At 39.8% G+C, this 27,888-nt stretch overlaps 1 long non-coding RNA gene across 1 annotated transcript; it reads right to left on the bottom strand.

Moving 5' to 3' along the window:
• Positions 1 to 5,245: 5,245 nt before the first annotated feature.
• Positions 5,246 to 6,814, bottom strand: LOC139194222 (uncharacterized). The gene is made up of 2 exons (XR_011578981.1): positions 6,680 to 6,814; positions 5,246 to 6,496 (listed from the first exon to the last, which is right to left on the bottom strand). It is a non-coding gene; the product is annotated as an uncharacterized lncRNA (long non-coding RNA).
• Positions 6,815 to 27,888: the final 21,074 nt, after the last annotated feature.

Here is a 27,888-nt window from a genome sequence, read left to right on the forward strand (position 1 = left end):
AACACCCTAAAGCTCTGTTTTTCGAAGGTTGTCAAAACCCAAGAAACGAAGCAACATGGGTAGTCCTCATCCACAACGGTCGGCTTTGGAAAGACTTGAAGAAACCAATGAGCCTTCTAGAAAGAGGAAGACAAAGCCGAAGGAAGAAAAGCCCGACAATCTAGCAGAAAAAGACGATGTTTGAAGCTAATTCCTTCAAAGATGAAACGCCAAGCAACCTTGGAGGTTGACACAAAAGAACCATTGAAGGTAAGAAGGCGCACCATCATCCACACTGGCCAATCTTCATTCTTCATTCCAACAAGCCCAAAAGGACGACACTGAAGAGGAGGTCCAAGATGTCTTCCACATCACATTCTAAGAAGACAAAGAAGAAGAAATCCCCGAGGCGGATGTCACTGTTGCGCTACCATAGCTCGAGGATGGGGGGCAAGCAACGGTTGATGATCTCAAAAAGCTTAACTTAGGCACAAATGAGGAATCGAAGTGTATCTTGGTAAGTGCATCAATAGGTGCAGGCGAGATCGAGGAGTACTACTAACTACTCTTGGAGTACAAAGACACCTTTGCTTGGATCTACAAAGAAATGCTTGGCCTTGACCTTACCATTGTCGTGTATCATTTTGTAGTCAAGCCTGGAACATGACCGATAAAGCAAACTCAAAGACGCTATCGATCCGAACTCATCCCATAAATTGAGGCCGAGATTGACAAGCTAATTGAAGCAGGTTTCATTCGAGAGGTGCAATACCCTAAGTGGATATCCAACATCGTCATTATCCTTACGAAATCTGGACAAATACGTGTTTGCATAGACTTCTGAGATCTCAACGATGCTTGCCTAAAGGATGACTTTCTCTTGCCAATCATCGAAATCATGGTGGACGTGACCACCAGCCACGAAGCGCTATCATTTATGGATGGCTTATCTGGGTACAATCAAATCCACATAGCTCTCGAAGATGAGGAACTAATAGCCTTCTGCACTTCAAAAGGTATCTACTACTACAAGGTAATGCCCTTTGGCTTGAAGAACGCTGGAGCTACATATCAACGCGCAATGCAGAAGATCTTCAATGACATGCTGCATAAAAACATAAAAGCATAGAATGTTACGTAGGCGATGTAGTTGTCAAGACCAAGAAGAGATTTGATCACTTGAAGGATTTACGAATGGTGTTCGACAAACTAGGGCTCTACAACCTTAAAATAACCCCGTTGAAGTGTGCATTTGGCGTCATTTCTGGGAAGTTCCTTGGCTTCATTGTCAAGCACCGTGGTATTGAAGTAAACCAATCAAAGATCAAGGCCATTCAAAGCATTCCTGAGCCAAGGAATATACATGAGTTGAAAAGTCTATAAGGACGGCTAACTTTCATTAGGCGCTTCATCTCTAACCTTGCTAGATGCTATCAACCCTTCAATTGACTCATGAAGAAAGACGCTCATGATGCCTACCGCAAGGCCTTTGAAAGCATAAAATGGTACCTGGCAAGCCCACCTGTCTTAGGAGCTCCTATGCTTAGAAAGCCACTCATCCTTTACATTGCTGCACAAGAAGGTTCCATTGGAGCACTCTTAGCATAAGAAAATGAAGACCAAAAGGAAAGAACACTCTACTACCTAAGTAGAACTCTCATTGGTATCGAGTTCAATTACTCACCAATCGAGAAGATTTGCCTTGCCTTAGTCTTTGCCATCTAAAAGCTTAGACACTACATGCATGCTTACACCATCCACTTGGTTGCCAAAGTTGACCTAGTCAAATACATCATGTCCAAGCCAGTTTTAACAGGGCGACTAGCGAAATGGGCGTTGTTTCTCAATCAATATGAGATCATCTACATTCCAGCTAAAGCTATAAAGGGACAAACGCTAGTAGACTTCCCTGCCAATCATCCAATCCTAGTCAATTGGAAAATCTCAGACGACTTACTTGATGAGGAGGTGTTCTACGTTGACATCTTCCCAACATGGACAATGTTTTTTGACGGGTCCGCATGAGCAGACGGAGAGGGGGCCTGAGTAGTATTCATGTCACCACAAACACAAATACTACCTTATTCCTTCCGACTAAGTGAGCTATGCTCCAACAATGTCACTGAGTACCAAGTGCTAATTATACGACTCCAAATGGCGATCGACATGGAAATCACAACGCTATAAGTATATGGTGACTCCAAGCTCAAAATCAATGAACTCTTAATTAAATATGAAGTGAGGAAAGATGATCTCGTCCCATACTGAACTGCTATGAAAGTTTGAGGTTATAATGCTAGAACATATGCTAAGAAAAGAAAATCAAATGGCTCTCGCTAACTTGTCCTCAAGCATAGCGCTAGGAAAAGACAAAGCTGCGAACATGCCACTTTGCCAAAGATGGGTGATCCCGTTCGTCACTGTTATGCTACTGGATGATACAAACGTCATCTCAGTACTTGGTACGATGAAAGTTAAGCACTCAAATTAAACCCTCTTGTTGTCAAATTGTAGTATAAATGCAAGTAGGGATCGTTCTAAACCGGGGATTATGAGGGCTTGCTAAAACCTCTAAACTAACTCAAAGACATAAAAACAAAGTTAAAAACGTTTGAATAGACTCAAAGGACTCAAAACAGATTCTAAAGACACAAAACAACTTAAAAACACTCAAAATTGCCTAAAAACACTTACTTGGCAGATTTGACTCTAACACAACTTTGGACGAAATTTGGGTTTTGACTTGAATCAAAACACTAAAAAACACTAACGAAATAGAAATTTAACACTTTGAAACAACAAAGTAAAAGGGGGATTTTGGTTTTGACAAATTCGAAACAAACAAACAACTTATAAAATTAGACAGATTGTAAAGCGAATTTAAGAAATGAGATGATGGATGGATTAGTTAGAGGTCCGTTATTCGCACATGACACACTTGTACATGAATTGATTTCCAATTGCTTTTCAATAAACTATGATGCTCAACACCCCAGATTAACCGTGATGCACAAATTAACCCTCAGATTTTCCTTTACTCATTGAGTTGGATGAATGCATGCAACAACCCAAATCATTCTCTAAAAGTCCTGTATATGAATGCATAATAGAGACACAATCAGAGATCGTTACGTTCAATGAAAATCATAAGTGTTGACGAGGCAATTATAACTATGAATGCATGATACAATTGCCAAGAATTCAATTAACGCGATTGTGATAAACAACCTTCACTACTCATGAATATAAACTTGTAACGATTAGGTGAAACTCATTTATATTCTAGCATCTAATTCATGCATGAAAACTAAGTATGCATCCTTAATAAACATACAAGAATCAGTTATGAATAAAATAGATAATTGAATTGCAATCACAACTTATCAAATCACAACTTATCAAATCACAATTGGAAGAAATCAATTCATATCTCTGTTGGAAGTATGCCCACAAAGCCACTCATTTGATGTAATAGCTTTTGGAATACTTAATGTATTAAACTATTATATGTTTAATGAAGGGCAAAGCTTATTGTTAATCACTATTTATTGTATCATGTGTTTAAGCAATAAGGGAATCCAAAGAATGTATTTGATCTAAGAGATAAGTGATTTAAGTAAGTTAGATTAACGAGACCTTTCTCTTATGCTCATTCCTAAGACGTTCCTAGCCATAGGATTGCTAATTGGGCATTGACAATCCGTTAAGGTCAGTATGTGTTATGTCAACTCAAGCATGAGTATGACTAGTCTCAAGTCATTTAGTGTTGGACACTAAGACAAACACGTAGGTGCTTGAAAGAGTAATCGAGTACACTGAACAACGATCAAAAGGGAGTTTGAACATACATGTCATGTAAGAACTCGTAAGTTGCAATATGCACAATAGTCCTTTGACCTGAGGCATCATAGATGTCTAATGGTTAGGTCTTTGATCTTTGATCATGTCACAGTCATTCCATCGAGAGTGTCCACGGCATTGTTAGGGTCAAGCTATCTAGTCATGTAGGCATATGAATGCACAACAAGGGATCTCTAACCTTCCATAGTGGAAAGAGAATACTCTAAGATATGATTCAGGAGTCTTTGGCCAAAGTATACGAATATGACTTAGGAAGTATGTTCCAAATCATATTCAATTGAATCATATAGATAAGTATTACATTGGATAGTAGACATGAAACAAACTATCACTCAAACAATGTGATTAAGAGTATTGTATTAGAGAAGGATCGTATTGCATTGAAATTGTAACTGGATAGGTTCTCCAACCAATTTTATTTAGCTTGGGTAGCCATGACATGCTGCTAGGTGTCACTCATGGTTTGTGGAAGCCCCGAAGATTATTAAACACTAATCTTCAACAAAGGGAGAATTGAAATGTTGTTTCAATTCACAATCGATCGTTAAGAGTAACAATCGCCCACTGCCTCGCTAATTGGAACCTAATGGATCGTACACCGATTAAGGATGAAAGTGAAGAAATATAAATGAGATGGATAAGCAATTAAATGGTTTAATTGAGAATGGTCAAGATTAATTTACGAAAGGTTCGTATTGGGCTTTTAAGTTGGTTTTGGGTTTCGGGGCCCAAAAGTGTTTTGGCCCACAAAACCCATTATGTTTAAGTTGTATGACAACTAAAACAAAATGGGCAATTAGCCCAATAACAAAGACAAGGCCGGCCATAAGGGTGAGTGGATGCAAACTTGAATTAATTACAAGTTTGCCACTCAAATGTGATGTAGTATAAAGTTAACTTTATAGCTATTTTCTCATTAGGGTTTTCTTTGAGAAAAAGAGGTGAAACATTATTCTCTCTTTTTCTACAAGGAGGCCGGCCACATAGTGAAGAAATAGCTAGCAATCTTTTCTTCTCTAAGTCATCCATTTCATCTTCACACCTCATCCTTGGTGTGGAGACTTAGAGACACCAAACCTTTGGTGTTTTTGGAGACCCTTTCCTTACATCCTCAAGGAGCAAAGGAGCATAAAAAGGGAAGGAAATCACAAGGAAGATCCAAGGAACTAGGAGGTGACTTGAAGGCCCTCCACTTGGGTGAATCCCTTGTGTAAACAAGGATGAGCTTCAAGGGTAATAAATCTCTAAATCTTACCTTCTCTTTAATGTTGTTAAAGAGTCTTATGGTTCACCATTCACTAGGCTTTGAAAGTCATGGGTTTTAGAATTGTTTTTGAATGCATGCCTACTTTAATGTGTTAATAGTTTGCATATGTGTTCAAATATTCTCACATGTTCTTAGCTTGGACAAAATTTTTCCTTCAATCTCAAGCATGTTCATGGCTTCAAACTTCTCCCTAACCAAATAAGGGTTTAGCCATTCATAATTGCAACAAAATTAGAAAATAACAAAGTAGACATTGAAAGCAAGAACGAAGTACACCTAAAACGCTCCAAAGTTCCAAGCTTGAAACGCCAAGGACCTTTGTTTTCACCACCTTGTTGCAGCACAAGTGTCTAGGATGTGTATGGATATATGGAAAGGTTAGGAATGTATTTAGGATTGGTGAATGTCTCGGCCAAAGGAAGGAAAATGTATTTGTGTTTGTGAAATGTGGGATTTATGGATGTATGGATGGAATGGATCTCACGGCATGGAAAATGGAAATGTATGGAGATGTGTTTGAATGTATGGATGAGATGGAATGGACCTCATGGCAAGGGACTTGTGTTTGTGAATGAAGCTCTTTTGATGGATCAAGATTGTCCTTAGGAAGGGGAATGGTGGATGTATTTATAGGCTAAGGAGAGGACCACTTCAATTCCTTGCATGTGCAGTTTGTATGGGTGTGTGATGTCCATGTTCACTTTACATTTGCACACACATGACCTCCATCATTTCAGACATAAAACAAACACATTTTCTGCCATGTTTCTCCTTTACATTTACACACATGTTCTTCATCATTTCAGCTACAAATCACCCATTTTCTGCCCATGTGCCGTGTGTTTCCATGTGATGTGCATTCTTTGCTTTCCCATGTGTGTGTGCTGCCATGTAATCATCATTTCCACATTGTACTAGCTATTACACTTGCACACACATGTTCTTCATCATTTCAACCACAAAACAAACACATTTTCTGCCCTCCAACCTGTCCATGCAGTTTGCATGTGTGTGTATGTCATCCTTGCATGTGTGTGAGCTGTTTGATGTCTCCTCCCCTTGCATGTGCCGTGCCTTCTCTTTCTAGCTGTGAATTTCCACTTGCTCCAAAGCCAAATGAGTGCAATCATAACCCCATTTGCTGCTGAGTGTTGATGACAAAGCAACACACAAAACAAGTGCCTTTACTTTCTCATTTTATTAGCCAAATCTGCTTAGCCCTTTTCTAAACCTTTCAGTGTTACAATGCCCATAACTTCTTCTAGAAAAATGATATTAACAATGCGTAAATTGCTCCAGAAAATAGACATCTGTAGCTTTCCAAGTATATAAGGCTCATTCTCTTATTCATTCTGAGCTGTTCGTAACATGCTTCCAAAGTCAGCTAATCTGCACAGGCAGTTTTGACGAATTTGTTACTTAATATCTCACTTGTGCTACTTTTCTTTTCTTTGCTTGATAAATCACATAAAACACAAAAACATAGTAAATAGCTCAAAAATATAAAGAACTAACTAAGAAAAGACAAGTGAATTTTATGTAAAATATATATAAATATGAGCTTATCAGTACTTCCAGTAGACATTGAAGAGTAGAGACAGCCGTTGATCGACTACTTGGAGCATAGAATTCTTTCGGACGATCCTAGACATCGCTTTGAAGTACGTCGACGAGCACTTTGCTTCCTCTACTACAAAGGAACACTCTACCGACGCTTTTTTGAAGGAGTACTTCTAAGATGCCTAGGTAAGGAAGAAGCCAATCAAGTCATGGAAGAAGCGCATTCAGGCGTATGCGGAGCATATCAATCTGGTCCAAAGCTACACTTCCAACTCAAAAGAATGGGCTATTACTGGCCAAGCAAGGTGAAGGATTGCCTGGAACACGCAAAAATGTGCCAAGCCTGCTAGTTCCATGCCAACTTCATACATCAACTGCCTGAGCCATTACACCTTACGGTTGTTTCATGGCCATTTGATGCGTGGGGATTGGACGTCATGGGACCAATTGCACCAAAATCATCTGCCAGAAAGGCCTACATCCTAGCCGCAATGGACTACTTCTCCAAGTGGGTTGAAGTCGTACCCATAAGGGAAGTCAAGAAGGAAACTGTCGTCTGCTTCATCAAGGAGCATATCATCTACCGATATGACATTCCTCGTTACATCATCACTGATAACAAAAAACAATTCTCTAACCGACTCGTGGATGAGCTCTGCAAGAAATACATGTTCAAGTACCACAAGTCTTCTATTTATCATGCTTTAGCCAACGGTCTTGCAGAAACATTCAACAAAATGCTGTGCAACATTCTGAAGAAGATAATCGACAGAACAAAAAGAAACTGGCATGAAAGAATAAATGAAACACTTTGGGTATATAGGACGACATATAGGACTCCTACCCAAGCTATGCCTTATTCTCTCGTATATGGAGTGGAAGTTGATCTGCCACTCGAAAGTCAAATCTTCTTACTAAGGATGGCTATACAAGAAGGCTTGACTAAAAAAGAAAATGGAAAGCTATGACTTCAAGAGTTGGAAGCACTCAACGAAAGGAGGCTTGAAGCTCAACAACATTTGGAATGCTACCAAGCACGGCTATCCAAGGCGTTCAACAAGAAGGTCCGCCCAAGGCCTTTTCAAACTGGAGATCTTGTCTTGGCATTACAAAAGCCCATAATCACAACTCACAAAACAAAAAGGAAGTCCACATCAAAGTGGGGTGGACCTTACGTAATACAAGAGGTCTACACCAACGGTGCCTACCTAATCATGGCAGAAGACGACTTGAAGATCGGCACAGTGTTCCTTGTTCGCACGAGCTTAAAAGGTGACACTCAACACTCCTTATTTGCACTAGTTTAACAAGTGACACTCAACGTTCCTGGCCCGCAAGAGCATAAACAGTGTACGACAAAACAAAAAAAAAAATCACCATCAAGATCACTAGCAAAATTGTCAAAAACCCATCACTCCCTTGAACTACGTCATAACTTGATCCCTTCTTAACTGAGGGTACGTAGGCAACTTGAAACTTCAAAACTTCAAGTACAGTCACATCATCAACAAAAACACGAACACTTTGAAGAATAACGAAGAAATTCAAAATGTGAATACTTTATTTTTTAAAAGAAATAATTTGGCTACAAAGCCTTATTACAAAATAAGCAAAAACAAATAAGGCTTCAAGCACAAAAATGGAGGACACTACTGAAATCCCTAAAACTACGACGACGTTCTTTAAGCAAGCTTTCCAAAGTCTTCAAAGTCTCTACATCAGTGGGAGACAAGGTATGTACTTCCATGGCCGCACCTCTCCCTTGCTCTAGGCGTAAAATCTCCTTTTGATGCTAATAAAGTGTAGCTTCTTACTCCAAGAGAATGCCTTGAAGTCGTGATGCTTCAGCTTCTAATTGTCCTTACTTTCGTACCAACGCTTCTAGACGCACCTTGACCGAAGCTAAAGAGGTCTCTATAGCTTGATATCTGATGCGATGAAAGTTAAACACTCAAATTAAACGCTCTTTTGACAATTGTAGTATATGTATAAGTAGGGATCGTTCTTAAACCGGAGATTAGGAGGGCTTGCTAAAACCTCTAAACTTACTCAAAAACATAAAAATAAATTAAAAACGTTTGAATAGATTCAAGGGACTCAAAACAGATTCTAAAGACTCAAAACAACTTAAAAACACTCAAAACTGCCTAAAAACAAAAACTAGGCAGTTTCTGACTCTAACACAACTTTGGACGAAATTTGGTTTTTGACTTGACTCAAAACACTCTAAAACACAAACAAAACAGATTTTAACACTTTGAAACAAGAAAGTAAAAGGGGGATTTTAGTTTTGATGAATTTGAAACAAACAAACAACTTATAAAATTAGATAGATTGTAAAACGAATTTAAGAAATGAGATGATGGATTGATTAGTTAGAGGTCCATTCTTCACAAATGACACACTTGTATATGAATCGATTTCCAATTGCTTTTCAATTAACTATGATGCTCAACACCCTAAATTAACCGTGATGCACAAATTAACCCTCAGATTTTCCTTTACTCATTGAGTTGGATGAATGCATGCAACAACCCAAATCATTCTCTAAAAGTCCCCTATATGAATGCATAATAAAGATACAATCAGAGATCATTACGTTCAATGAAAATCATAAGTGTTGACGAGGCAATTATAACTATGAATGCATGATACATTTGCCAAGAATTCAATTAACGCGATTGTGATAAACAACCTTCACTACTCACGAATGTGTTGGAATGTATGATTGAACGAATATACTGTGAAGCTGTTCGTTTATTTGTATAGTCTTGTTGACATGTACTTAGAATTTGTTTCATGTTGGAAGCATTCATGTTGAAGCTTTGAACCCAAGTGTTTCATTGCTAGGAATGTAAGAGGATTAGGACCGAGTTGTATATCACCTCTTTATTGAATTCATGCCAAATAGTATTCGTTACATAGGATGTCGAACGGCTGAAACTTAACACTTTTACAATGTGAGTTTACTTGTAATAGTACTTCAAGTGATCAGCGTTCCATGGATGGCCAAGGGTCTTGCCATCGGAGCTTTTAAGCTTATAGGAGCCAGGGCGACTGATGCTAATAACTTTAAACGGTCCATCCCAGTTTTGACTAAGTGTTTCTTCACTCAGGACTCTGTCGCAGAGTAATCGTTTCTTCAATACCCAGTCCCCCACTTTGAAAGAACGAGGTTTAACCCTTGAGTCATAGTAGTTGGAGATGCGCTGCTTGTAGGCGACATTCCTCAAGTGAGCCTGGTTTCTGTGTTCCTTGACTAGATTTAAGTTGAGGGTAAGTTGTTTGTCATTTTCACTTTGCATGTAGTTCTGGACTCGGAACATTGCTTGCTCAAGCTCAACTGGGACAACTGCCTCTGTACCAAAGGCAAGTGAGAATGGGGTTTCTCCTGTTGATGTCCGATACGAAGTGCGGTATGACCAAAGAACTTGGGGTACAAATTCTGGCTAACAACCTTTAGCCTTGTCCAAGCTGGTTTTCAAAGTTCGCTTGATTATTTTGTTGATGGCTTCAACTTGTCCATTAGACTGGGGATGAGTTGGAGAGGCAAAACATAAGTTAATGTTGAACTTAGAGCAGAGCATCCTGAACTTATTGTTGTCGAACTGTCGCCCGTTGTCAGTGATTATTGCATTAGGAATGCCGAATCTGCAAAAGATGTTCTTCCATACAAAGTCTTCTATTTTTGCCTCAGTAATGGTTGCCAAGGGTTCTACTTCGGCCCACTTTGTGAAGTAGTCAACTATAATGATTGCGTAGCGAACCTTGCCCTTCCTTGCAGGTATTGGGCCAATCAAATCAAGTCCCCATTGGGCGAAGGGCCAATGGCTGATCATAGGGGTGAGCGGCTCGGGAGGGGAGTGAGGAATAGTTACGTAGCATTGACACTTATCACATGAGCGGGATATTCTGATGAAATCTTGGTGGAGTGTTGGCCAATAATATCCTTGGCGAAAAGCCTTGTGTGCTAGGGATCGAGATCCAGCATGATCTCCGCAGACTCTTTCATGTATTTCCCGAAGGACAGTTTCCGCTTCTGCGGGCGTAAGGCATCTTAGGTATGGTAGGTTAAAACCCCGCTTGTAGAGTTAGTCATTAATGATCAAGTAACGGGTAGCCTTGTATCGAATCTGCTTAGCTTGGACTTTTTCATTTGGAAGGGTGCCATGAGCAAGGAATCTATAAATCGGGGTAATCCAACTATCTCTTTGTTGTAAGTTGCACACTTCCGCAGCCATGGTGCTTGGTGCTGCCAACAATTCGACCTGAATTTTTTTCCCAATCTTGTCTTCCACCGTTGAGGCGAGGCGAGCCGAAGCATCTGCATGACTATTTGCCGCTCGAGGAATTTGGTTGATCTGGTAGTGGAAGTGCTTGAGCAACAATTGTGTTTGTGCTAGATATGCTGCCATGGAGCTATCCTTAGCGTCAAAGTTGTTGGTGACCTGGTTAACCATCAATTAGGAGTCACTGAAGATATCAATTTGTTTAACCCCAAGGTGTTTGGCCAAACATAAGCCTGCTAGGAGGGCTTCATATTCGGCCTCATTGTTCGACGCCTTGAATTTGAAACGAAGAGCATACTTCATCGCCACTTTGTCAGGGGTCGTAAGGACTAGTCCTGCTCCACAACCCTGTTGGTTGGACGAGCCATCAACATATAGACTCCATGCTGGGGCTGTTGGTTCTATTTTCTGAGCTTCCGAGGGTAATGAAACCACTTCTTCAGTCCTTTCCGTCCATTCTTTTGTACGGGTAATAAGTTTCAAATTGTTTTGCCCTTCCTCCGCCGTTTGGTTTTCAATCTTGCAGTCTCTGGGAAGCGATCAAGAAGGCCCATGATCAGCCCTAGTACCTCGACAAATTGCAGGGAAGCTAATGCAGATCAAAGATGCTCTGTATGCTGCAGACAACCTGCTGGATGAGATCATGACCCATCCCCTGCATCTTCATTTTCCGAGAAAGCAAAAGAAAAAAGAAAAAGGAGATTGGAGAGGGATCTCAAGAAATCCGGTCCCTACCACTGTCGAAAAGCAGGGTAACCATGATTACGGATCTGGACAACCGTCATCCACTATCCTTCTGAAAAAAGAAAACCCATGGGATAACAGGCAAAAGCAAGGAATAAACACCCCACCAGAATGATGTGACTTACTTTTCTTGTTTCTGGTGTAAATTATTTTTATCTTTCGGAGAATCTATATAAACCCCATAAGCCCAAAATACCATCAACCAGGTGACCAAAAGCACGCCCAGTACTCCAAAATTATTCGGCAACAAGCTACTATTACCACCAACTAGGTGACCAAAAGTACGCCCAGTACTCCAAAATTATTCGGCAACCCGCCACTATCACCACCAACCATGTGACCAAAAGTACGCCCAGTACTCCAAAATTATTCGGCAACCCGCTGCTATTACCACCAACCAAGTGATGAGATGTACAACCCGTACTCTAATATCATTTGGCAACTAGCCATTCATGCCACCAACCAGGGTGATGAAATGTATAACCCGTACTCTCCTTCATGCCACCAACCAGGTGATCAAAAGTACGCCCAGTACTTCATATTATACACGAGCATTACTCATGTCAATCATACATAAACATTCATGAGCATCACTCATATCAATCATACATAAACATTCAGGAGCATCACTCATGTCAACATTCATGAGCATCACTCATGTCAACATCCATGAGCCTCACTCATGTCAATCAAATATTCATGAGCATCATTCATGTCAATCAACTTTAGAAGCTTCATTTACAAAAGCTCTAGCTTCAAAAGCTTCATTTACAGAGCTCTAGCTTCAAAGCTTCACTTACAAAGCTTCAGTACAGGGTATACAAATACCCCCTCTGAACAACCGCCACTTCGGCCTATACATGGATTCAATTTGAAGTCTCCAGCCAACAAACTCTATTGACCGAAGACTTGGGGGACTACATTATGTACCATATATTGGGCCTCATGAAAATACTTGGGGAACTTAGCCCATTATCTATGTATTGAGGAGCGAGCCCTTATTCTATAAAAATGACTCCCTCACTTTCATTAGAGAGCACTCATGAAAAATACTTGGGGGACTTAGCCTAGCAACCGCCTCGCCACGAGCATCCCTCCTAACCCATTATTCATGTATTGAGGAGCGAGCCCTTATTTTATAAAAGGGACTCCATCACCATCATTAGAGAGCATCAACTCTAGCCCATCATTCATGTATTGAGGAGCAAGCCCTTATTCTATAAAAGCGACTCCCTCACCTTCAATGCCACAAGCTGAGCTAACCAAGGCAACATATGTTGGAAGTATGCCCACAAAGCCACTCATTTGATGTAATAGCTTTTGGAATACTTATTGTATTAAACTTTTATATGTTTAATGAAGGGCAAAGCTTATTGTTAATCACTATTTATTGTATCATGTGTTTAAGCAATAAGGGAATCCAAGGAATGTATTTGTTCTAAGAGAGAAGTGATCTAATGAGTTAGATTATCGAGACCTCTCTCTTATGTTCATTCCTAAAACGTTCCTAGCCATAGGATTGCCAATTGGGCATTGACAATCCGCTAAGGTTAGTATGTGTTATGTTGACTCAAACGTGAGTATGAACTAGTCTCAAGTCATTTGGTGTTGGACACTGAGACAAACACATAGGTGCTCGAAAGAGTAATCGAGTACACTGAACGACGATCAAAAGAGAGTTCGAACATACATGTCATGTATGAACTCTAAAGTTGCAATATGCAAAGTAGTCCTTTGACCTGAGGCATCATAGATGTCTAATGGTTAGGTCCTTGATCTTTGATCATGTCAATGGCATTCCTTCGGATTGTCCACGGCATTGTTGGGGTCAAGCTATCTAGTCATGTAGGCATATGAATGCACAACAAGGGATCTCTAACCTTCCATGGTGGAAGGAGAATACTCTAAGATATGATTCTAAAGTCTTTGGCCAAAGCATATGAATATGACTTAGGAAGTTTGTTCCAAATCATATTCAAAGGAGTCATATAGGAAAGTATCACATTGGATAGTAGACATGAAACAAACTATCACTTAAACAATGTGATTAAGAGTATTGTATTAGAGAAGGACCGTATTGCATTGTAGTTGTAACTGGATAGGTTCTCCAACCAATTCTACTTAGCTTGGGTAACCATGATATGCTGCTAGGTGTCACTCATGGTTTGTGGAAGCCCTGAAGATTAGCAAACACTAATCTTAAGGGAGAATTGAAATGTGGTTTCAATTCACAATCGATCGTTAAGAGTAACATCGCCCACTGCCTTGCTAATTGGAACCTAATGGATCGCACACCACATAAGGATGTTAGTGAAGAAATTATATGAAATGGATAAGCAATTAAATGGTTTAATTGAATAATGGTCAAGATTAATTAATTAGTTAATTAATTATACGAAAGGTTCGTATTGGGCTTATATGTTGGTTTTGGGTTTCGGGGCCCAAAAGTGTTTTGGTCCACAAGGCCCATTATGTTTAAGTTGTATGACAACTAAAACAAAATGGGCAAATTAGCCCAATAACAAGGAGAGGCCGGCCATTAGGGTGAATGGGCAAGCTTGCTTAATTACAAGTTTGCCACTCACCAAAGAAAATGTTATAAAAGGAACTTTATAGCAATTTTCTCATTAGGGTTTTCTAATAGAAATTGGGTGAAACATTTTCTCTCTTTTTCTACATAGAGGCCGGCCACTTAGAGGATTTTTACTAGCATCTAAAATCCCTCTAAGTCATCCATATCATCTTCACAATATACAACCTTGGTGAAGAGACTTAGAGACATCAAGCTTTTGATGTTTTTGGAGAACAAATCCTTTTTCCTCTAATCATCAAAGGAGCACTAAAGGGAGGAAAACACAAGGAGGATTCAAGGAGCTTGGAGGTGACTTGAAGGCCCTCCACTTGGGTGAATCCCTTGTGTAAACAAGGATGAGCTTCAAGGGTAAAGAATCACTAAATCTTTACTTCTCTTTAATTTTGTTAAAGAGTTTATTTTGGTTCACCATATACTAGGCTTTGAAAGTCATGGGTTTTATGAATTGTTTTTGGATGCATGCCTACTTTAAAGTGTTGATAGCTTGCATGTGTATTCAAATGTTCATACTTGTTCTTAGCTAGGACAAAATTTTTCCTTCAAGTGGTATCAGAGCCTAGGCCTAGTGTATGGTGAATCCTTTTGGGTTTTGTGATGTTCATATTTTGTGATTTAAATGTTGTAAATGTTACAAGCTTTGTTCTTGCTTTTGAATATATAAATTTTGCTAGAAAATTTAGCATCTCAAATGTTGTAGATGTATTTCATTTAAGCATGAATATTGGAACTAAAATTTGGTGCCATGTGTTTTGGGAAATTCGGCCAAATCCTTAGGGTGATTTTTTGGGTTCATGTTTGTCTTGTTAAAATGGTTTTAAGGTGACTTTTGGAACCCCTAAGTACCCTAGGATATTAGCCCTCTTTTGAGAGGTGAAAAATTGAGTTTTGGTGAATGAAAACATCCATGGAACTATTATGAGTTTTCATGGTGTTCTTCATTGTTCTTGGTGTTCTTGCCAAGAACATAAAGTTTCAAAAGTTTTATGTTTATCATAAAGTTTTGGTATATAATTGATTTATTATTTGATGGGTGATGTTATTGGTGAGATGTGATGAAATGGTTTAATGTTTTGTCATAAACTTTAATTCTTTCTTACAAACCATCACCTTCACCATTAACCTCACCTAATAAAATCAACTTGCAAAAACTTTTTAGAAATTTTTTCAATTTTTTCATTAAATGGCCGGCCACCCCTAGTGGGGGTCCTTTTGGGGCCTTTTGTGCAATTAACATAAAGTTTTGATACTTTTGTGTTTTTTGCATTTTGGCCCAAAAGTTTACGTTTTTACGTTTAGGCCCTAAAACTCTAAAGGACAAATTGTTTTGATCCTTTAATGATGTTTTTTACATTATTAAAATTTTGGGATCTAGTTGTATTTACATGAAGTTGTGGACTATTGTGTTTATACAAAGTGACCCCAAAAGTTTTTGTATTTACATTATGGCCCAATTGTTGTGGTCATAGTTTCCTTTGGCCCAAATAAAATGAGAACAAAATTGTTTTGTCTCTTTAATGAGAATTGGATTTTCATTTCATTTAGTTCCATTTAAATCAATTCTATGGATCCAAAAACCAATTGTTTAAGTTGCTTTCTTAGTTAATGTGATTAATTGAGAAAAGGGTGATTATGAACCAAAGGCCACGATAATTGAGCTATGTGATTGGCCGATATACATTATGAATGTTTGGGTTTTAGTAGTATAGGTTTGAATGTAATTTGATTAATTCAATTGTTGTAAATGGACATAAGTCCATCATTTGATTTATGTTGTAAAAGGGCATAAGCCCTTATTATTATTTCATGTATTCCTTTTTGTTTATATGTATGCAAAATGGAATAGTTGGGTCCAACGCCCAATAGGAAATAACGGTTTAATTGGATTAAACGCGTAACTAAAATCAACAACTATCTACCTTAAACCCAAGGTCCAACACAAGGCTCGTGTTGGATCAAATCAAACGGTTCATAATCATCCTAAAACCTAATATGACTATAAAGTCCATATGAGGATGCAATGCATTCGTTAGTAGTACCATATAGTCTCGCTTGTTTCAACGAAACAGTGGGAGTATTATATGCTACTAAATCATATTGACTTGGACCAATAGTTGTGATAGGCCCAAGTTCTTTTAATGTGATTAAAATGTTTTGATGTAGCCCAAAACAATTCCCTCAAATCAAATATTAAGTTGATAAGCGAGAGATGTTTTGAACATCTCTTCGTAGGCCTTCCACCGTGGTGGGTTCCAAGCGTTTGTGACTCATGCACCGGCTTCACCCTATCATGGGGAAGTACAAAGCATGTGCTTACATCCAGGAGGAATTCATATACATATGATGAGGTGAATGTAGGCAACGAGGATAGCCGACATCGTATCATCGTGAGGCTATTCTTGAACCCCTATACAAACTAAGCATGGTGGGAATAACTTAACTAAGTGCAATGAAGCCGACATCGTATCATCGTGAGGCAACATTCTCTAGAGGCCAAACGGATGGGTAATTACAAAAGTTGTAAATGAATAATGCGTTATTCTCTCATCATTATTTTTGCTAGCCAACATCGTATCATCGTGAGGTGGGCTTGGTAATGGTGAGTCTCCCATAACCCGCTAAGAGTTCAATATAACTCTCGAATTCTATTGAGGGATGTGGAATTTGCCAAAAATAGTGGGTGGTACTATTTGATTCAAAGACCCAATCAAATAGTTTTAAACAAACAATCTAATACGATTTCTGTTATGTTATGTAGTGAACGACATGCCTGAAATTATACCCACCATTATACTTGACAAAAGGGGCCTTAAGGGCCAACGTTTCCTTGCTTGGTATCGCCATATTGAGAATGTCTCAAAGGTGAAAGACATATTGTATGTGCTTAAGCAATCCCCTCCTCATGTACCTCCTACGAAATTAGCTTCAAAGGAGGAGTGTCAAAACTATGTTAGACACTATGAGGATGACTTACAAGCCAAATGCTTAATCCTCACTTCACTTAGTAAGGAGCTTATGAAGCTACATAAGCACATGGACACTTCATGTGCCATGGTTGAAAGTTTGCATAAGATGCATGACATTGAGACTAGTAATGTACGATTCTCAAATGTTTGTAGTCTAATGAATGCCAAAATGGCAATGGGGACATCGGTCCATAAACATGGACAAAAGATGGAAAAGATATTTAAAGATCTTAAAAGTTTAGGAACTTCCATCGATGGGAAAATGGCCCAAGATTTTTTCCTTGCATCTCTCTCGGATGATTTCACTAAGTTTATTGTAAACTATAAAGTGAATAAATTCGATCATTCTTTGAAAGAGATGATTGACATGTGCTGTAAATTTGAAAAAGGTTTCAAAATAGACAGTGGGAGTGAGAATGCAAACATAAGGAAAAGGTTGCATAAGAAGAAGGCAAAGAAATCCAAAGGAACATGCTTTCATTGTGGAAAGGATGAACGTTGGAAGAAGAAATACAGGGTGCGCATTGCGAGCCTTATGACACGAACTTTTGAAGAGACTATTTCTGTCATAGAGAGTGCTTTTACAGTGAGCTCCAGTTCCTGGATATTTGATTCAGGCGCTAGTCAACATATCTGTAATACGATGCAGGGACTAGTGGGGAGCAAATCACTGCGCAATAATGAGATGGTTGTGCGAGTTGGGAACGGCACTAAAATATCTGCAAAAGCAATAGGCACCTACATGCTTAACCTACCCTCTGGGGAAGTCCTGGAACTTAAAAATTGTTTATATTTTCCTTCATGTATAAAGAATTTGATTTCCATCTCTAAGCTTTTACGAGATGGGCACTCAGTATTGTTTGACAAAATGAGTTGCACTTTATACTTGAACGGTCGTATTATCTCTCATGGTAATATGATAGAGGGACTTTTTCACCTAGAGACGAATAGTGGGATGCACTGTATTGCGAGCAGGAATACCTCAAAACCCAAAAGGGCTAGAGAAGAAGTTAACCAAGAAAAGATGTGGCATCTTAAACTTGGACATGTGAACCTTGAAAAGATTCACAAGATGTCGAAAGACGGATACATCCACCCATTAGGTAATGACCGGATGGGTACTTGTGAATGTTGCTTGAAAGGGAAAATGACCAAATCTCCATTTACTGGAAAAGGAGAGCGTGCCACTGAAATTCTAGGGTTAATCCACACTGACGTATGTGGACCTATGTCTACTACGTCGAGAGGAGGCTTCTCCTACTATATCACATTCACCGACGATCACTCTCGGTTTGGCTATGTGTATCTTATGAAGTACAAGTCAGAATCCTTTGAAAGGTTCAAAGAATTCAAGAATGAAGTTGAGAAGCAAACTGGGAAACAGATAAAGATCCTAAGATCGGATCGAGGGGGTGAATATCTGAGTAACGAGTTCCTAGATTACCTCAAAGAGTGTGGAATAATATCACAGTGGACTCCACCGGGAACTCCACAACTCAATGGAGTTTCTGAAAGGAGAAATCGAACCTTGATGAACATGGTTCGTTCTATGATGAGTTCTGCTGATCTACCAGTAACATTCTGGGGATACGCTCTATATACAGCAGCTTACTTGCTTAATAGAGTACCTTCCAAATCAGTTTCACAAACGCCCTATGAGATATGGCATGGAAGAAAGCCAAGTCTTAAACACATTAAGATTTGGGGTTGTGAAGCATATGTCAAGAAGCTTGAAGCTACTAAGCTTGAAGCGAGATCAGTAAGATGCTATTTTGTGGGATATCCTAAAGAAACTATGGGATATGAGTTCTACCATCCTGACGACCAGAAAGTCTTTGTCGCCAGAACTGCTAAGTTTCTAGAGGACGAATTCGTTCTCAAAGGGACTATAAGCAAACAGATGGAAATTAATGAGATTAATAATGAACCACAAACAAGCACTAGACATATTGACAACCCTGTTCCTGAACCCCTGGCTCCACGTAGATCTAAACGGGTTAGTAAGCCACCTAAAAGGTATGGCTTAGACAATGACTTTGATGAATTGTACCTTCTAGGTGACAATGAAACAAAGGAGGACCCTAGAGACTACACTGAAGCAATGTCCGACATTGATTCAAAGAGATGGCAAGAGGCCATGAAATCCGAGATGGATTCCATGTATCAAAATCAGGTCTGGACTCTTGTAGACCCTCCAGAAGGTATTGTACCAGTTGGAAACAAATGGGTCTTCAAGAGGAAGATAGGCGTTGATGGGAACGTGGAGACTTATAAGGCTAGATTGGTAGCCAAGGGTTACAGGCAAAGAGAGGGGATTGACTATGAAGAAACTTTCTCTCCTGTAGCCATGATTAAGTCCATTCGGATTTTGCTTGCTATAGCTGCGTACCATGATTATGAGATCTGGCAAATGGACGTGAAGACGGCCTTTCTGAACGGCTACCTAGAGGAAGAGCTCTATATGACTCAACCCGAAGGTTTCGTGTCCAAGTCTGAAAAGACTAAGGTATGCAAGCTTCAAAGGTCCATTTATGGACTCAAGCAAGCCTCCAGGAGCTGGAACATTCGTTTCGACACTGAAATCAAAACGTTTGGTTTTACTCAAAACGAAGACGACAATTGTGTTTATCAAAAAGTCGTTGGGGATGCAGTTGTATTCCTAGTGTTATATGTAGATGACATATTACTATTCGGGAATGACACTGCAATACTTTCTTCTGTAAAAGTGTGGTTGTCCAAAACCTTCCACATGAAAGATTTAGGAGATGCATCTTATGTACTTGGGATAAAGCTCTATCGTGATAGATCCAGAAAATTAATTGGATTATCCCAATCTATGTACATTGATAAGGTGCTAAGTAGGTTCGAGATGGAACAATGTAAGAAAGGCTTTCTTCCTGTAAGACATGGAATTCACCTTTCTAAGTCCATGGAACCTAAGACTCCTGAAGAGATAAGGCATATGAGTAGAATTCCTTATGCTTCAGCCATAGGAAGTCTCATGTATGCCATGATATGCACAAGGCCTGATATCGCATATGCTGTGAGCATTACTAGTCGATATCAATCTAACCCAGGATTAGAACACTGGGCAACTGTCAAGACGGTCCTTAAGTACTTAAGAAGAACTAAGGACATGTTCCTCGTATATGGAGGAGCATCAGAGTTGCGAGTGGAAGGCTATACAGACGCAGATTTCCAATCTGATGTCGATGATAGAAGTTCCAACTCCGGATATGTATTCACTCTGAATGGTGGGGCTGTCAGTTGGAAAAGCAAGAAGCAAAGTGTAATTGCTGATTCCACGACAGAGGCTGAATATGTCGCTACAGCTGAAGCCGGCAAAGAAGCGTTCTGGATGAAGAAGTTCATTACTGAACTTGGAGTGGTTCCAACCATTACATCACCAGTAACTTTGTACTGTGATAATAGTGGGGCGATAGCTCAAGCCAAGGAACCCAGGGCACATCAAAAGAACAAGCATTTTGATAGGCGCTTTAATATCATTAGAAGATATGCTGCCGAGGGGAAAGTCAACATCCTCAAAGTTGCCTCAGCCGATAACGTAGCAGATCCACTGACAAAGCCAATGTCTCAAATCCAGCTTGATCGTCATATGGATAAGATGGGTATTAGATACATGGGAAGATGGCTTTGAGTGCAAGTGGGAGATTGTTGGAAGTATGCCCACAAAGCCACTCATTCGATGTAATAGCTTTTGGAATACTTATTGTATTAAACTTTTATATGTTTAATGAAGGGCAAAGCTTATTGTTAATCACTATTTATTGTATCATGTGTTTAAGCAATAAGGGAATCCAAGGAATGTATTTGTTCTAAGAGAGAAGTGATCTAATGAGTTAGATTATCGAGACCTCTCTCTTATGTTCATTCCTAAAACGTTCCTAGCCAAAGGATTGCCAATTGGGCATTGACAATCCGCTAAGGTTAGTATGTGTTATGTTGACTCAAACGTGAGTATGAACTAGTCTCAAGTCATTTGGTGTTGGACACTGAGACAAACACATAGGTGCTCGAAAGAGTAATCGAGTACACTGAACGACGATCAAAAGAGAGTTCGAACATACATGTCATGTATGAACTCTAAAGTTGCAATATGCAAAGTAGTCCTTTGACCTGAGGCATCATAGATGTCTAATGGTTAGGTCCTTGATCTTTGATCATGTCAATGGCATTCCTTCGGATTGTCCACGGCATTGTTGGGGTCAAGCTATCTAGTCATGTAGGCATATGAATGCACAACAAGGGATCTCTAACCTTCCATGGTGGAAGGAGAATACTCTAAGATATGATTCTAAAGTCTTTGGCCAAAGCATATGAATATGACTTAGGAAGTTTGTTCCAAATCATATTCAAAGGAGTCATATAGGAAAGTATCACATTGGATAGTAGACATGAAACAAACTATCACTTAAACAATGTGATTAAGAGTATTGTATTAGAGAAGGACCGTATTGCATTGTAGTTGTAACTGGATAGGTTCTCCAACCAATTCTACTTAGCTTGGGTAACCATGATATGCTGCTAGGTGTCACTCATGGTTTGTGGAAGCCCTGAAGATTAGCAAACACTAATCTTAAGGGAGAATTGAAATGTGGTTTCAATTCACAATCGATCGTTAAGAGTAACATCGCCCACTGCCTTGCTAATTGGAACCTAATGGATCGCACACCACATAAGGATGTTAGTGAAGAAATTATATGAAATGGATAAGCAATTAAATGGTTTAATTGAAGAATGGTCAAGATTAATTAATTAGTTAATTAATTATACGAAAGGTTCGTATTGGGCTTATATGTTGGTTTTGGGTTTCGGGGCCCAAAAGTGTTTTGGTCCACAAGGCCCATTATGTTTAAGTTGTATGACAACTAAAACAAAATGGGCAAATTAGCCCAATAACAAGGAGAGGCCGGCCATTAGGGTGAATGGGCAAGCTTGCTTAATTACAAGTTTGCCACTCACCAAAGAAAATGTTATAAAAGGAACTTTATAGCAATTTTCTCATTAGGGTTTTCTAATAGAAATTGGGTGAAACATTTTCTCTCTTTTTCTACATAGAGGCCGGCCACTTAGAGGATTTTTACTAGCATCTAAAATCCCTCTAAGTCATCCATATCATCTTCACAATATACAACCTTGGTGAAGAGACTTAGAGACATCAAGCTTTTGATGTTTTTGGAGAACAAATCCTTTTTCCTCTAATCATCAAAGGAGCACTAAAGGGAGGAAAACACAAGGAGGATTCAAGGAGCTTGGAGGTGACTTGAAGGCCCTCCACTTGGGTGAATCCCTTGTGTAAACAAGGATGAGCTTCAAGGGTAAAGAATCACTAAATCTTTACTTCTCTTTAATTTTGTTAAAGAGTTTATTTTGGTTCACCATATACTAGGCTTTGAAAGTCATGGGTTTTATGAATTGTTTTTGGATGCATGCCTACTTTAAAGTGTTGATAGCTTGCATGTGTATTCAAATGTTCATACTTGTTCTTAGCTAGGACAAAATTTTTCCTTCAACATAAGCCACGAACCGAGCCGCCTCGCAGCATGTGCTACTTCTAGTTGAGCATCATTTCAGATTGAGCATCGCCTCATATTGAACATCAGTTCAAGACAACATTTAGTTACTTCGGCCCACACATGGACTGAATTTCAAGTCTCCAACCAAAAGACTCTCTTGACTGAAGACTTGGGGGACTACTATTTATACCATATTTAGGGCCTCGTATTTAGATCTCGTACAAATACTTGGAGGACTTAAATGTAATTATGTGATAAAGGAATGGGCAAATATGTAATAAGTGAAGAGTCCTTATTTTATAAAAGGACCCATCACCCTCACAATTAGGGGAGGCCATTTCTGTGGCCAATTCCTAGGCCCTCTCCCCATCTCCTTCACAATACTCTCAGAGAAATACAATCAGTGTGGACGTAGCCCAAACCTTAGGGTGAACCACGATACATCAACAAGACGATCTTCGAAGCGGTTGCTAGTCAACTCGACACGAGCCACCGTGAAGATCCAAGTTGGCAATAGTCAACTCGACGATCTTCGAGATGACTCTTTCACCCAGCAACCACAACCCGCTGAAGAGTTGGAGAATGTCTCTATCTCAAAAGATTATCCGAATCGCATGATAAAGATTGGCACCACCTTGTCACCACTCATTCTATTGGCATTGATCTCTTTTTTGCAAGAGAACACTGAGGTCTTCACCTGGTCATACGAGGACATGCTAGGCATCTCTCTCGATATCATCTGTCATCGCTTAAGTATTGACCCTAAGACCAAGCCAGTGAGACAGAAGCGAAGATCTTATGACGCTGAAGGGTACGAGGCAATGAAGGCAGAAGTTGAAAAACTCAAAGGCATAGGCTTCGTCCGCGAAGTCAATTATCCAACGTGGGTAGCAAATGTTGTCCTTGTTAAGAAGAACCCGACCAAGGAAAGTTTCCTGCTCTAAAAGGTCTTGTGGAGAATGTGTGTCGATTACACCGACCTAAACAAAGGATGCCCAAAAGAAAAGCCCTCCTCGTCCAACGATTGAAATATTGTCTTCTGATGCAACCCTTCAATTAGCTTCTCATTATCATTCCCCGTCAAACCATGCGACGTCGTAGAGTGGATGTACTACCAGTTCGACTGCATCGTAGCTGGTACCGACGTGAACCACAGATCACATACCGCAAACTCCTTCACCAGCTCCCTGTGAACGAGGACGTTTTCAGGCCTAAAATCATTCATCACGGTTTCAGCTAAAACGGTTTATGTTGTTTCAGCGTTTTGAGCGAAGCTGTTCATGGTAAGGGGTAGGGTTTTGGAAGCAGAGGCCTCGGTCCATGGCTCGCCGAAGACTTGCTCATACACAGCTTAGGTAGAGTGGCCGCGGTCCGGGTCAACGTAAGCAAAGTTATCACGAAAGAAGATTTGGGTGGGGTTTGGGTCCGAGGTGGAAATGGGGTTCGATTCGGAGCCAGTGACTCCGTTGATTTAAGGGTTTATCGACTTAATCCATCCCATCATGTGGTCGAAAGGGCGGTTCTCTTGGACCAAAACGACCACCGTTTTGATGGGGCTGCTGCTGCTTGACTCTGAAATCAAATCATGCAGGTTCTTCAGCCACAAATCATGCTTCAAACTACACAACCAAGATTCCAGTCCCAAAGCTCCGAGAAGATCACCTCTCCGACGCCAAAATCGAAGAGATCGTCGAGTTGTCGAACAGCCGAAGTCTTGTGCACTATCCCGGTGATTAAAAATGAAGCTTTTGAAGAATAAGGGACTAAACACGCCTGCATTCCGTGGAGCAGACCCCGTGTTTCATGTTCTTTGTGAATGGGCTAGTCTGCTGCAAACTGGGCGAGTGTGATGATCCAGTCATCCTTGTGGGCACCCATGTAAATGCTAGTGCCACCATATGGTGATGGTGCACCAAACTGCAGATTCATGGCAGATTCATGGGTTTTGCAGATTCATGGCGGAGGTGAAAAATTGAGAGAAAACCGACATAGCTTTCTTGTCGATTCCCACAGACAGCGCCAAATGTTGATGCACAAAACCGGAGGTCTTGGAACAACGTAAATCTGACCGTGAATCTACATGAAATGTAAATAACACAAGATGTATCGTGGTTCACCTAGATTGGCTACGTCCACGGAGTAGAGGAGTTCTCATTAATTGTGAAGGGTTTACACAAGTACATAGGTTCAAGCTCTCCTTTAGTGAGTACTAGTGAATGATTTAGTACAAATGACATTAGGAAATATTGTGAGAGAATGATCTCTATTTATAGAAGAGAGTTTCTAGTTTCATTCTGACATTGACACGTGTCGTGTTATGATTGGCTTCTGATGTTGACACGTGTCGTGCTATGATTGGCTTCTGATGTCGACACGTGTCGCGATGTGATTGGTCTCCTGGTTGTAGGGAAACTCTTCTGGGTCCTTGCCGGTATAACGTTGACCAGTGTTCAGTAGTTTCGGGATTGGTCAAGTATGGTACAAACAGAACTATTGGCGTGAGTCAATATTTAAGGAAAAGGAATGTAAATATTGTGTAATTATTAGAGTCATGTTTTAGGAAGGATATATTTGTGTTCTTTATTGTTTCCTTATGTAACAAGGATTGTATGTACTTATATTGAGAATTATGGAAACATGAAATTAAGCCGTAAAACTCTATTTGGCATCAAGAGCTTGGTTCCGATCTGAATTCTATACAGTAAATTGTGTACAATTGTTGTGCTTTTTGCAAGTATACCGTGGATAAACTGTTGCACTGATTGCAGCATATTGTGTCTTTGCTGTTGTACTCATTGCAGCAAGTGTGTTGTGTATTAGGTATCGTATTGTGCCTCATGGGAATATTGCTCTGCTGTTGCTGCAATCTGCTTGATATGACCATCTGCCCATGTAAGAAGGCTGTCTTCCAAAAAACAAGGGAAAAAAAAGGATTTGATAAAAGAAAAAAAAAGGATTGGCAACTGGAATTGCAATGTGAATCCATTTTCTTTTTCTTCTGTCTTGTAAGTGCCGCTGCTTTTGTGTTTTATTTGTAGCATACAATTGTTGTGGTTTTGCAATTGTCCTTATAAGTGTGGTTTTTTCCGTTGCATCCTTGGATTGCAGCGTGAGATATTGCGCAATGAGTGGTTAATTATTGTGCAAGAGGATTGCAGATTTGTTTGGTACTGCAATTTTTCGTGTATTGGTGCGATTGCTGCATATCTCCAATTATTGTGCTTGAGCAATTGTTTCTACTACAAGGTCTCCGTGTGTGCTGTAGTCTTGGGTATTGGTGTGAATGTAGTGTGTTATTGTTTCAACTTTCATGTGTTACAACAATGATGGATACAAGTTGGATTTTGGACTTTGGTGCAACAGATCATATGACCTCTAATAAAAATTTGTTTACCTATGCGACAACGACTGATCGAAAGTGTATAGCAATGGCAAATGACACCATTGCACCAGTTATTGGGGCCAATAATGTGGACCTTACACCAACCCTCTCCCTTTATAATTGCTTGCTTGTTCTGTTGTTGTCTCATAATTTATTATCTATTCTCCAAGTTACTAAGCAATTAGAATGTGTTGTACTTATGTATCCACTCTTTTGTTTACTCCATGATATTTAGACTAAGGAGATAATTGGGCGTGGCACTAAGAGAAAGGGGTTGTATTATGTGGATGACGTCGTTCCTAGCAGAGCTAATGCAGTTCGAGCATCTCATACCAATAATTTACTAGAAGTTTGGTTATTGCATCGTTGGTTAGGACATGCCTTGTTTGGTTATTTACGACGTATGTTGCCTAGTTTATTTCATGAAATAAAAGAATCAAACTTACATTATGAGGTATGTATTCTCGCGAAGAGTCATCACGCTTCGTTTCCTCTTAGTATGAATAAAATATTGTTTCTGTTTGATCTTATGCACTCTGATGTTTGTGGTCCCTCTCTTATTAGTACTGTTTCCGGAATTAAATGGTTTGTTACCTTTGTTGATGATTGCACCCATATGACTTGGATATATGTGATGAAAAATAAAAATGATGTTAGTGTGGTGTTTTGATCTTTCTCTCAGATGGTTACAACACAATATTCCTCCGTTATTAAAGTTATATGCTTTGATAATGGAGGTGAATACATGAGTTCCGAATTGTATGGTTTTCTTCGGGATCAAGGAATTCTCCATGAAACTACTTGTCCTCATACTCCGCAACAAAATAGGGTTGCTAAGAGAAAGAATCGCCATATCTTGGCAACTGCTGGTGCCTTGCTTATTGGTGGATCCATGCCCAAACGGTTTTGGCCTGAAGCTGTTACCTATGTCGTGTATGTGATTAATTGTATGCCATCTAGGGTTGTAGAATTTCGTACACCTCTTCAAGTATTGGCGGAAATGTTCCTATAGCATCCACAAATACTCTTACTCCTCGTGTGTTTGGATGTGTAGCATATGTTCATATTCACAAGATTCATCGTAGCAAGTTGGATCGATGTGCCCTTCGGTGCATTTTTGTTGGGTTTGCCCCCCAACAGAAAGGGTATAAGTGCTATCACCTTGAAACTCGACATATGTATGTGACTATGGATGTTACTTTTTCTTAATCAGAGTACTTTTATTCTTCGATCACATCACCTTCAGATCACCAGGGGAGAACACTAGTGGTGATTAGGGTGATCTTGGGTGGTTAGAAGTACTAGAGGATGTGATATGTAGTTCAAGGGGAGCATGTGTTGACGACGAGAATGATACGGGCCTTCAACTGCTGCCTGCCGAAGCAAGTGTGGGCCATCGGCAAGGTCATATTGAAGAAGCTACAACAGTCTAGCAGCTAGTTGCTACCGAACCAATTACATCAAGGAAATAAGTGCTACCTGTCGAACCAAGTACATCAGAGGAAAAAGTGCTACCTGTCAAACCCATATCACCCTCTTTCTCTAGCTCGATAGTGCCATCCAATGTGTCTTCTCTGAATATCCTTGACGTGAGTACTACAGATGCTCATGTAACTAATCCAAATAATGATATAAGTACATATAAGTTACCACCAAGGCAAATCATGGTGTTCCTCCTGACAGGTTTTCTCCCAAAGGAAAAGTAAAGTATCC

Source organism: Malus domestica, chromosome 03 (assembly GCF_042453785.1).
Source record: "Malus domestica chromosome 03, GDT2T_hap1".
NCBI classification, from domain to species: Eukaryota; Viridiplantae; Streptophyta; class Magnoliopsida; order Rosales; family Rosaceae; genus Malus; species Malus domestica.